The sequence below is a fragment of the Fusarium fujikuroi genome, chromosome FFUJ_chr08 (assembly GCF_900079805.1).
Source record: "Fusarium fujikuroi IMI 58289 draft genome, chromosome FFUJ_chr08".
NCBI lineage: Eukaryota > Fungi > Ascomycota > Sordariomycetes > Hypocreales > Nectriaceae > Fusarium > Fusarium fujikuroi.
In genome coordinates, this window is record NC_036629.1 from 2,870,911 (window position 1) to 2,883,497 (window position 12,587).

Below are 12,587 nucleotides of genomic sequence, written 5' to 3' on the forward strand. Positions count from 1 at the left end.
TAAACTAATTAATTAATTAATACTTACTATAATAAGCTTATTTAATATCGCTTTAACCTTTAAGGATATAGAAATTTAGTCTATAAAGCCTATAATTTTGCTAACTTAAGCTAGCAGTATAACTATAGCTTCTGCTATAACTAATAACTAATTCTATGCCTTTATTAAAGTATTCTATAAGTAGTATAAAGGGTATACTATTATTAACTAAGTTTCTCTATATAAAGAGACCTTCTTTAGGGAGAATATTATAGAGTACCTTTATTACTTTAAGCGTTATATAGATAACGCTAATATCCTACTAAAGAAATATATTATAACCCTTAAGACCCTTATTATAAAGTCTCTTATAGGTAATATCTATTATATCTATAAAGGATATACTTAAAAGGAAGCTAAGAAGAACCTAAAGGAGATCTTTATGGCCGAAGATAATATAGCTATAAATAGCCTTAAAGCTAGGCTTAGGAAACTTAATTAAAAATGGCTTCTTAATAACTACCCTTAAATAATTAAATAGTTAACCTGCTATTAGTTTAAATTTAAGAAACTTAAAAAGAAATATAAACTAATAACTATTTAATTTAAGAATATCCTTAATATAATTTACTAAAATATTTTAAATAAGGTCTCTTTATAGTATAAAAAAGGGTAAAATAATATATAAAATATATTTTATAGCTAATTTACCTAAATAATTAAATTAATTATTAATAATAAGATTACTAAAGCTAAGAATTATTAATACTTTAAAGAAAATAAGAAAGATAGGCTTTAAGATTAGGCTTAAGAAATCCTAAAGCTAAAGGCAGTAGTAAAAGTACCTATTAAGATAATTCTAAAGAAAGACTAAAAGTCTATAGTAAATACCTTAATAGATAAGTTAATTGCCTTATTTAAGGAGATATAAGTTAACTTAGCCAAAAAGGCAGAAAATAAAATTAAGAAGATATTTAAGATACTTTAAGTATAGATAGATAAAAGGCTTATAAACCAGATAATAAGCCAGCTTTAGTATATAACTATCTAAATACACTTAATGGCTATAGACCTAACTAATTAAATAAAAGAAGAATTTAATATATATATTAATGCAAACTATACTAATTAAGGCTAATAGTATTTATATTAATATTACATTAAGAAGGGCTACTTCCTAAAAGGGTGCTGTAATTTAAAGTTTAACAGAAAGAATAGTATAGCTAATTATAATACACTAAGTAATATAGCCTAGATAGGTTATTATAAAAAGCCAGTTTTAAGCTACCTAATTTATAAGGTAAAAGCTAATTTTAGTATTAAAAAACTAATTTATATCTAAATCCTACACTTTCTTAAGTCCTTTCTTTATAGAAATGCTAAGTATATAACTATATATAATAATATAAAAATCAGTTAAAATATAAAAGGAAAGGTCTTAAATACTATCTAGAAATACCTAAATAAAAAGCCTAATCTTAATTTCTATAAACTTCTATATACCTATCTTAATGGCAATACCTACTTACTAGTAGATATTATAAATAGAATATATAATAATACTTAGCCTTAAGATATTAAATTAACTTAAATGAATTTTATTATATTTAATAAATATTTAGGTATAATACTAAATAATTAAAAGTTTAGGCCCTTTAAGATTTAAATTTCTAATATTAGTATAAATATAAATACTAAAAAGTAAGTTTATATTAAAGATAAAGAGGAGATTTAGGCTGTAAAAATCCTAAAAAGGTAAACTATAGAGAAGGACTTAAGGAGTCCTAGTCTTTTTAGGCAGAAAAAAAGACCTAAAAGATTAAATAATCCTAAGGCTCGCCAAGACTAAATTTACACCTAAATAAAGGCAGATATCTATTCTAAAAAGATTAAACTAACTATCTTTAATACAGTAATGCTTAACCTATAGCTAGGTAAAGAGATTACTAAAGGAATAAAGGATATAATAGATAGTATTACTAAAATCTTATACTAAATAGTTAAAAATGCAAAAACTAACTAAAGTACTTTCTAAACTACTTTAACCTTTATAAATATAATTTAGTTTATAAACTAAAACTATAAAAAAAACTACTAAAACCTAATAGAAAAAACATTAAAGATTAGCACTAATATTAATACTATTTACTTTAAGACTGGCAGTAGAGATATAATTAATTAGTTAAATAGGTATATTTAAAGTAATAAAGAATAAAAGTTAATAAAAGGGGAGTATATAATTATTAAGAATAAAGGCATTCCTTATAAAACTTAATAAATAGTCTAAACTATTAATTTAGGTATAATGCTATAGCTAACTAATAATAAGGAACTAAAAGATTTAATAGTAAATAACCTTAACTTAAACCTCTACCTTTAGAATAGTAATAGGTTAATAGCATAAAGGCAGGAGCTACCTAGGATTATAGTTAGGCTTAATAACCTAAATAGTTATATTATAAAAGCTATAGTTAATATTAGATTTAAAGGGAATATTATCTCTAAGAAAGTTATAAAAGACTGTAAGCTAAAAATAATTAATATTAAAGCTATAATAATATCTTATATAGGCAATAAGCTTAAGATAATAGGCTAAGTAGAGGCTAAGATATATTTAGTAAATACTTAAATCTCTTAGCAGTTCTTTATTACTTTAACTAAAGTAATAGTACCTTTTATTCTAAAAATGCCTTTTATAAGATTAATATAGATAATATTTAATTATTTACTGCAAGATAGATTAATGCTATTAATCTGCTAGCTAGGTAATATAAAGTTTATTACTTTTACAGTAAGATTAGTTAAGTAAGAGCCAATATAGACTAAAACTAAAGGATTAATTAATTTAAAATAAATATTAATTCTATTACTAAGCCAGAAGTTAAGGATATACTAGGCTTAAAAGAGGATAATATCCTATTATTAATTAGGGCAATAAGCTATAAGTCTGCAGATAAGGTTATTAAGTTAATTGCCAGAGAAGGGATAAAGCAATATAAAGAGGTCCTTAAAGCTACTTTTAATAAGATTAGGCAGTATATAGATAGAGCTATTAAGGAAAAAAAGAAAGAAAAATAGAGTATAAGTAAGGATAGAAAGGTAATTAATATTAAAGTTAATATAATATATAAATAAAAGGAGGTAAAGATTTATTTTATAAATAATATACCTTTAAATAGTTCTATTCTAAATAGTAACCCCTTTTAGAAAGAAAAGAAATAGGCTAAGATTAAGGATATATTAAATATAGCAATAAAGTATATTAAGTAAATTACCTTTAAGTTCTTTAAGATTAAGTAAGGTTATTAACTAAAAAGAGAAAGGCTTTTAGCACTAAAAGATTAAATAAGTAATATACTAATAGATATAGAACTAGATATATTCCTTAAGGTAATATATAATTAAAAGGCAGCCTTAATATAAGACTTCTTAAAGTATAGGCAGCTAGATTTAATTATTACTTCTTTATAAGTCCTAAAGGTAATTCTATATAAAGTATAGTAAATAAGAGATATCCTAATACCTAAAGGTTATAAGGCAGCAGTTATTAGGCTATTAAAGAAGCAATTTATATATAGAGTATTAAAGGAATCCTATAGTGCCTATTAAAACACTTAATTTCTAGTCACTAAGAAGGATAGTAATTTCTGCCTAATTAATTCTATAACTTTAATAAATAAGGTAACTATAAGGAATAGCTTATTGCCGCTATATATAGATAAGTTCTTAGTAGATTTTACTATATATAAGATTATTTTATTACTAGACTTCTTTTTAGGATATAATTAATTCCCTTTTAATAAAAAAAGCCAGGATATAATTATATTTAATATACCAATAGGGCTATTAAGGATATATAGTTTGCCCCAAGGAGTAATAAACTTAATAATTTAGTTTATAAGAAATATTATCTATATCTTTAAAGACCTTATCTTAGAGGTCTATAAAGCTTTTCTTAATAATATCTATATTAAGGGACTAATTACTATTTATAATAAAAAATAAGTTACCTTAGGTATAAGGAGGTATATCCTTAAATATTTAATTAATATTAATAAAGTTCTTCTTAATACTAAGCTATTAAAATATATTATTATAGAAGGAAAGTCCTAGTTCTGCTAAAAGATAATAGTTATAATAGGATATTTCTGCAGTATATATAAAAGGGCACCTAATAACACTAAGGTAATTAAGATTATAAAATAAAAGAAATATATTAATATAGAGGAAATATAGTTATTTTTAAGGATTATTAAATACTATAGGTAATAGATCTATTACTTTATTTAAATTATTAAACCTTTTATTAAGTTACTCTAAAAGGATATTAAGTTCTTATAAGGCTAGCTAGAGTAAAAGGCAATAAATATTCTAAAGGAGAAAATCACTTAATTACCTTTACTAATTACCCTTAACTATACTAAAGAGGTAAGGAAGGTAATCCTTATAGTTAATATAAGCTTAACTGGTTAGGGCATTATATTAATATAAGTTATTAAAGGGAAATGCTATTTAATGTAATTTAAGTTAGGGTTATAAAATAAGGCTAAGTCTATATATAATATAATAAAGAGGGAATATTAAGTGGTATTATATACATTTTAAAGGTTAAGAGAGATAATATATAGCATTAAGTTTACCTTTAAGACTAATATATAAGTATTAATATATTAATTAAATAGAAAAGTAAATAATATATTTAAGTTATTAATCTTATAATAGATTAGCTATTTACTTCTCTTTAACTTTAAAGTTTAGTATATATTAAAACTAAAGAATAAAGTTACTAATAGACTATTATATAAATAAGCTAGACTATCTAATTAATTAGATATTAAGGTTAAGGAGGATATTAAGGACTTTATTAATCTTTACCTTAATACAGTTAAGATTAATAAATTGCCTAAAATCCTTAATAGAAACTATTTACTAAAATCTAAACGCTTAGCCTATTACCTATTAACCTTATAAAGGCCACTAGTTATAGCAGACTTTTAGTATTATACCTTAAGGAGCTAAAGTAAAAAGTTCTTTATTTATAACTATTAGCTCTAGAAGTATATATATTAAGAATAAAAGCAGCCTATATTAATTAAAGAGGACCTTATAATCTAAAAGAAAGTAATTAGGCAGTACTATAAAGGATATAGCTATAAAGGATATAATATTACTATTAACTTAATTTAGAAGAGGTATTTCTAAAAGAACCTCTAGAGAGATATTATTACTATAATTAGGTTATATAAAACTTATTAGAAGTATTACCCTAAAAGACTATAGGAGGTAGTCTATTATATTATACTAAATAATCCCTTTATTAAGGTCTATTTTAACATTTAGTATATACTAAATAACTAAAGGTATAAGTATTTACTTAAGGCCTAATATAATCTAATAAAATAAATTAAAGTTAAGCCACTAAAAGCCTTATTAGTAAAAGTAATAGCTAGATTTATTAAGGGACTAATCTTACAATTTAGGATAATAATAATTGCAGTAGTAAATAGAGGCCTAGAGATAAAGAAGGAATTGCTATAAGTCCTTTAGTAATATAAAGTAAAGACTATTAAAACCTTACTATATAACCTTAAAGCTAATGGCCTAAATAAGTATAGTCACTATATACTTAAAAAGGTCCTAAAGAAGCTTAAGCATAAAGGGAAATATACCTAAATAGATAACTTTAAATATACTCTATTTACTAAATAGATAGCTATAAAAGAATTCTATAGATTTTTGCCTTTTTACTTAATATATAGCTAGAAGCCTGTATACCCCCTAAAGGTTAAATACCCTATCTAGCAATTAATTAATTAAAATAAGGTTTATATATTAAAAGAGAGGCTTAAGGCGCAAATTTATATCCTATAGATAAAAGAAATAAATATAAAGAAAGCTAAAATAAAGGTTATTAAATACTAAAAAAAGGCTTTAGCCTTAAGAAATAAAAAACTTTAATATAAGGTATAATATTAGCTATTAAAAGTTAAAGACCTTATTCTTAAATATAATATACTATAAGTAAATAATATATTAATTAAGTATAAGATAATTAAGAAATAAAATAGTCCCTTTTATATTATTAAGCACTACTTAAGAGCTAACTATTACTTACTTTAAGAGCCTAATATATTAAGGCCATTAAATAAGTTAATATATAGAGACTAACTTTAGAAGTTTATTAAGGATAAGGATAGTTAGTAAATCTATAAAAAAGACCTAAAGCTAAAGGAGGAAAGGATAAATATTAAGCCTCTATAAGACCTGGTTTTTAGTGCCTTAAGTATAAAACTAGCTAATTATATTAAGAGGAAAGTAATTAGGTTAATGCTATTAACTAACCTAATTACTAACTTAAAAAATAAGACTAGTAATAGCAATAAGGATAAGGAGAATTTAAATATATTAAACCTAATACCAAACCTATATAAGAGACTGAAAATACACTTTAAGGTATAGCTTAAAAGGCTTCCTAAAGGTAAGAAAGATACCTATAAACTAATTAATTAATCTTAAATTAATTAATAAAGATCTTAAAAGCCTTAATTTAAAGGCAACTAAAATATAGAAAGTAAAGTTATTAATACTAAAAGCATTTTATAGTATTATACTTTTAATAAAAAAGGAAAAAATAAGTAATAATATAAAGAAATAAAATACTACCTTTATAAAAAATAATAAAAGGAATAATACTAATATAAAATAGAGCCTATAAACTCTATAAGTATATATTTAGTTATAATAAAAAAGGAGGATAAATTTAATATAGAATCCTATAGACTTAAGGAAGGAATGTAAACTGTAATTAAAATAGAGAAAGGATACTAAATAAAAGCGCCTTAAGGACTGTAAATAGGAGATTAAAACTAAATAATTAGTTAATATACAGAAAAGACAGCCTTTAAATAATTAATATTTTACTAGAATAAGAAAGGTAAAGTCTAAACTTAAGGGAGATAGATTAGCCTAAATATGCCTTAAGAACTTAGGATCTAGACTAAACACTACTTAAATGCCTAAATAATATATAGAATACACTAAAGATATACTTTTAATATCTTAAATAAGTATTAGATATATCTTAAATTTCTTAAATATAGCACTAAAATTGCATATTTTTAAGATATAGACTTTAAAATTCTATATTCCTATTACTAAAAATTAAGTCTTTACTGCTTAAAGATACCTTATTTCTTACCTATTATCTAGTTAATTATAAGTTTAATATTCTTTATTACTACTATATTATTTAGTTTATTATCTTAAGGCATTATAGGCTACTAGTTAGTAATTCTTAAAGAAGATTAAGGGTTTAGTTAATCTATAGATATTTAGTAAGATCCCTTAATCTACTAAAAAGAACTAGCTTAGGCAATACTATCTTTTTTTAGTAAGGAAGCCTTAAAAAGACCAGATTAAGATTTATTAGCCTAATAAATAGAGAGATAGTATTAATTATAATTAGCCTTTACGTTTTAAATACAGTTAAAATACTGGCTACTTTAGAAACCTTTAATTAAAATACAGTAATAAAAAGGCTAAAAAATATACTTATTATTCTAGCTAGTAGTAAAAAGGTAAGAATTAATGCAGTTTTAGTATATTTTAGGATTATAAATGCTAAAAGAACTGATTAAAAGGGCTTTAAAATAAGGCTTACTTTTTATAAGCTTAAAGAAAAACTAGCCTTAATAATAAGTAAACTTAATTAAAATATATATAGGCTAGAGTTATTAATAAGTATACTTAGCAAGCTAATTAATAAAGGTAGTATTACTTTAATTAATAACTGTAAGTATCTTTTCCTAGAAGATAAAAGTAAATTTAATAGTTAATTTTAAAAAGCTAGGAGTAAGACAGTATAAGAATTTAATATATAAGGGATATTATATATAGTTAAGTGCTATATTAATATAGATCTAAATATTAAAAAAATTAAAGATTTAAGAGATTAATTAGTATATAAGAGAAGTATAGAGAATAGCAGTACTTATAAGTATATAGATAATAAAATTCTTAAAATCTTTAATATTAATTTAAATACTACTATATAATTACTAATAATAATTAACTTTAGAAAGGAAATTAAATTTATAAATATAGCATTTAATAACTGCTATAAGATTTAAGAGAGTCTTTTTTCCTTTTTTTAGAAAATTAAAACTATTAAGGGCTTTAGTAAATATATTAAAAGGTATTAATATTAAAAGATTAAAGTAATAAAAGGAATTAATTAAATAAGAAGTATTAAAAAAGAGATTAAAGAAATAAAGAAAGAGAAAAAGAGGTAAAAGGTAATAAAAAGAGAAAGGATCTTAAATTTAAAATAAGAGCTTTTAGGTATATAATAGAGATAAATCACTAATATAGCTATATAGGGGGTTTCTATAGGCATAAAAAGCTCTTTTCTCTTTCTCTTAATTCCTTTTTCCTTTCTCTATTTAATATATTACTTACTTCCTGCTTTATTAACCAATCTAACTGCCTGCCTTTATACTTTAAGATTGCTTAAAGCTATTTCTAATCTTATAACTATACTTACCTCTAAACCCCTGCCCTAATTTATATTTATATAACTGTAAATCCTATAACTGTAATTATATCTCTCTTTTAGCACTAAAGTTAAAAGTATTTAATTAATTAGTCTTCTATCTATTAAGCCTAAAAGAAACCTTTATTACCTTTAAACTAAATACTATTTACTGCTACTATAATAATATTTAATAATAACTACCTATATAGTAAATCTACTTCTATAAGTAATAATAACCCTAGCTCCCTTAAGCCAAAAGACCTAGCTCTTTTACTTATATCTAAAAATAATAATAAGTATTGCCTTTAGTACTTTATTAATAAGTCAGTATAGTATCCTACTATCTATAGTAGATATTACGCTAAGAACGGCAAAAGAGACCTTTATAATATTAAGAAATACTTAAATACTAATAACCTTTACCTTAATATAACCTTAATAATATAGCCTGCTATAATCTACCTATAAGAGGATTAAAGAAACCTTTTATTAATATAAACTAATCCCTTAAGGTATAATATTATATATATATCTATATAATATAAACTTATTATAAATAAGGCTCTAGCTTTATGTAGTTTTAAGACCTAAAAGACTAATAATAATGCTAATATAAGTTAGGCAAGATATTACTTCCTATTAGTCTAGCTACTTAAGCAAATAAAATAAAACTAGTATACTAGCAAAAAGGCCTTAATATATCTTTTAGTTATAACTTTATATAGGATAATTAATATCTATTATACCTATAACTAAGCCTTTACTATTTAAAGTAATAAGTTATTTACTAATTACCCTTCTTAATAAGTTATAGTAGGCCTAATAGACTATTACTATAAGAAAAAGCTTTTAGATAGTATATTAAAAGTTAATATAGACTTTAGCTATTATATCCTCTCTATAAAATAAAAATAGAAAGTTACTAAAAGAAAGTTTATTAACTCTTTAGTTTACTTTAAGGATATTAAATATTAAATCTTTATTCTATAGGACTAAAGGCATAGCTAATTATATATCTTTAATACTTATAAGGAAAGTTAAATCTTTTATATTAAGGTAACTATTCTAGCTTAAAGAAAGTAATTAATAATTTATAGTATTCTATATAATTTTAACTACTTTATGCCCCCTTTAATATATTAGCCTAATTCTAATAGCTATAGACTGCTATCTATTTAATCCCTTAATTTAGCTATATATACTTATATTAGACTTAAGTATATAACCCTAAATAGATTTAAACTACCTATTATATTAAATATTAATAGTAAGAGAGACCTTTTATAATAAAATGCCTACCTTAAATATAATAATTAAGTGCTAATCCCTTAGGAAATTAAGTAGCCTTAATATATTTAAGGCTAAAAAGATCTAGCTTATACCTTAATTAAAGTTACTATTCTTAAGGAGCTTAAGGTAAAGGATATAACCTACCTTTACTAGAGAAGAGGTATTAATAGTAAGCCTATAGGGACTATAATATTAAAGAAACTGCTTAAATAAATTAAACTTTTAAAGTAGATTTAAGATATTCCTTAAAATCTAAATAAGTTTAATATATTTAGCCGCTTTAGTAAGTATAACTATATCTATATTAAGAGGCTAGGTCTTAAGATAAAACTAAATTAAAGTAAATATATACTTAAGGTAATTAGGTTAAAGTTATATAAAGGAAAGCCTATATAGAGGAAAGAGATATTTTATAAGGCAATCCTTTAGTTAAGATTAGTTAAAGTAAGAGATACTTAAGCTGCTAGGCTTATAAAAATTAGTATAAATATTTATAGAAATATACTAGATTTTAACACCTCTATATAATAGTTAAGGCTATAATAAGTAATTAATTTATTTAATTAATTAAGACCCTCTATATAGAGATTATTATTTATTTCTATTATTAATTAGAATTATAGTTTAGGGTTATTAATATATATAATACCCTTACTGCTAAAGGTTCTAGTTTAATAAGTCTATATAGTAACCTTAAGGCTAGCTTTAAAAACTTCTATACTAAATGCCCCTTATTAAAAAAGTAGGATTTCTATTTAATACTTTATAACTCTAAAGAATATTAGTAGTAACTCTATTTAATACCTTATAACTCTAAAGAATATAGCTATTAACCCTAAATCTATTAAGGTTACTTTAATAAACTGGCTAAAGCTTAAGAGTCTTATATTATTGCTAGATTTAAATAATTACTTAAGTCTAGTCTTACTATAAAACTAATAGATACTTTAAAGCCCTAATTTATTCTCTTTACCTCTACTATTACTATCTATTAAATAGAGTCCTAAATTAAGTATTTAACTAAGCCTACAGCCTTTTATAACTTAAAAGTTAGTAATCTAACTAAACCCTTTATTAAGGCAGCCTATTATAATAATTATAATTAATAAACCTGCTATTATTAAGGATATATTATATATATATTATGCCAGGATAACTAAAGGGGATAAGGAGGCTGCTAAGAGAACGATTTAAGATCTTAAAGCTTACTTTTAGAAGATAATTATTAAACTAAAATTATAGAAGCTACCTATTTAAGATATACCTAATTATCCTTTTCTCCTAACTTTAAGGATTTAGGCTATATTTATTCCTATAGGGTTAATAAGACCTAATTAATAAAATAATATTTAGAACTTAATAGTTAATGCTTTTTAACTTTAAGCCTAATTAGATTAAATTTATAATAAATAAATAGCAGTAAGGAACTAAAAGTAATAGGAGGATATAGGTATTTACTAATATAATAAGATAGGTTATAAGCTTTATTTAAGTTAGGATTAATTAATTAGTTAATTATAAAAGGACTGCTAGAGAGAAAGGACTTATTATATATATATAATTGCTTTTAGTAAATTACTTATTTAATGTGGTTTCTTAGGTATAAGGGCATATATTAAAACTATATAGAGACCTATATAACGGTTATAATAAGCATTCTAGGGTAAGAGGTCTAGCCTTATTAGTAGGGTCAGAAGGCTATCTATAGTGATAGATATAAAGGGATAGATTCCCCTTAATATTTTAGTTTTAGTATACCTTTTTAGACTGAATTTTATACTTTTTATCTTTATATTTAATATTATTAAACTAATTACTTAATTACCTATTTAATAATAAAGACCCTGTCTTAATTAAACCTTTATGGCTGTATGTACTTAGCTTGTAATTAAGGCTGTTAGAAATTATTGTCTTCTTACAGTCTTTTCCTTGTTGTTGCTCTTCACCTTTAAAATATATACGTTAATGCCTTGCTTAACTATTGCTAAGTTAGTGCTACTAACTCTTAATCTTTTTATTATATATACTTTTACTGTATATTTAATAATTATAGAATTATATCTGCTAAGCTATAATAGCCTATAGGGAGCTCTATACTTATAAAAGGTAAAAATAAGCCCTAGCTATTATAAAAGTCTTATTACTATAATTTAATTAAATAATAAAAGGTATACTTTCTTAATTCTTTAGAATATAAAGGTATTATTTAAGTATACTTTATAATATATTAGCTAATATATTAATATATTGTGACGGTTACGATGAGCATTCCAGGGTAAGAGGTCTAGCCTTGTTGGTGGGGTTAGAAGGCTATCTGTGGTGACAGACATAAAGGGATGGATTCCCCTTAATATCTTAGTTTCAGTATGCCTTTTCAGACTGAATTTTACACTTTTTGTCCTTATATTTAATATCATTAAACTAATCACTTAATTACCTATCTAATAACGAAGACCCTATCTTAATTAAACCTTTGTGGCTATATGCACTTAGCTTGCAATTAAGGCTATTGGAAATTATCGTCTTCTTGCAGTCTTTTCCTTATTGTTGCTCTTTACCTTTAAAATATAGCTATATAATATACCGTAAGTATATATTAATTAATATATATATTTTAATCCCTTATGCCTTTAACTTATTATAAGTATTAATTAACTAAATAAAGTTAGGCCTAGGTGCTATCTATTTAGTTTAATAGTATTGTATTATATTCTATTAATTAGTTATATTTATAGGCATAAAGTTATAAAATGCTTTATATAGTGCCTATTAACTTAAGGATAGC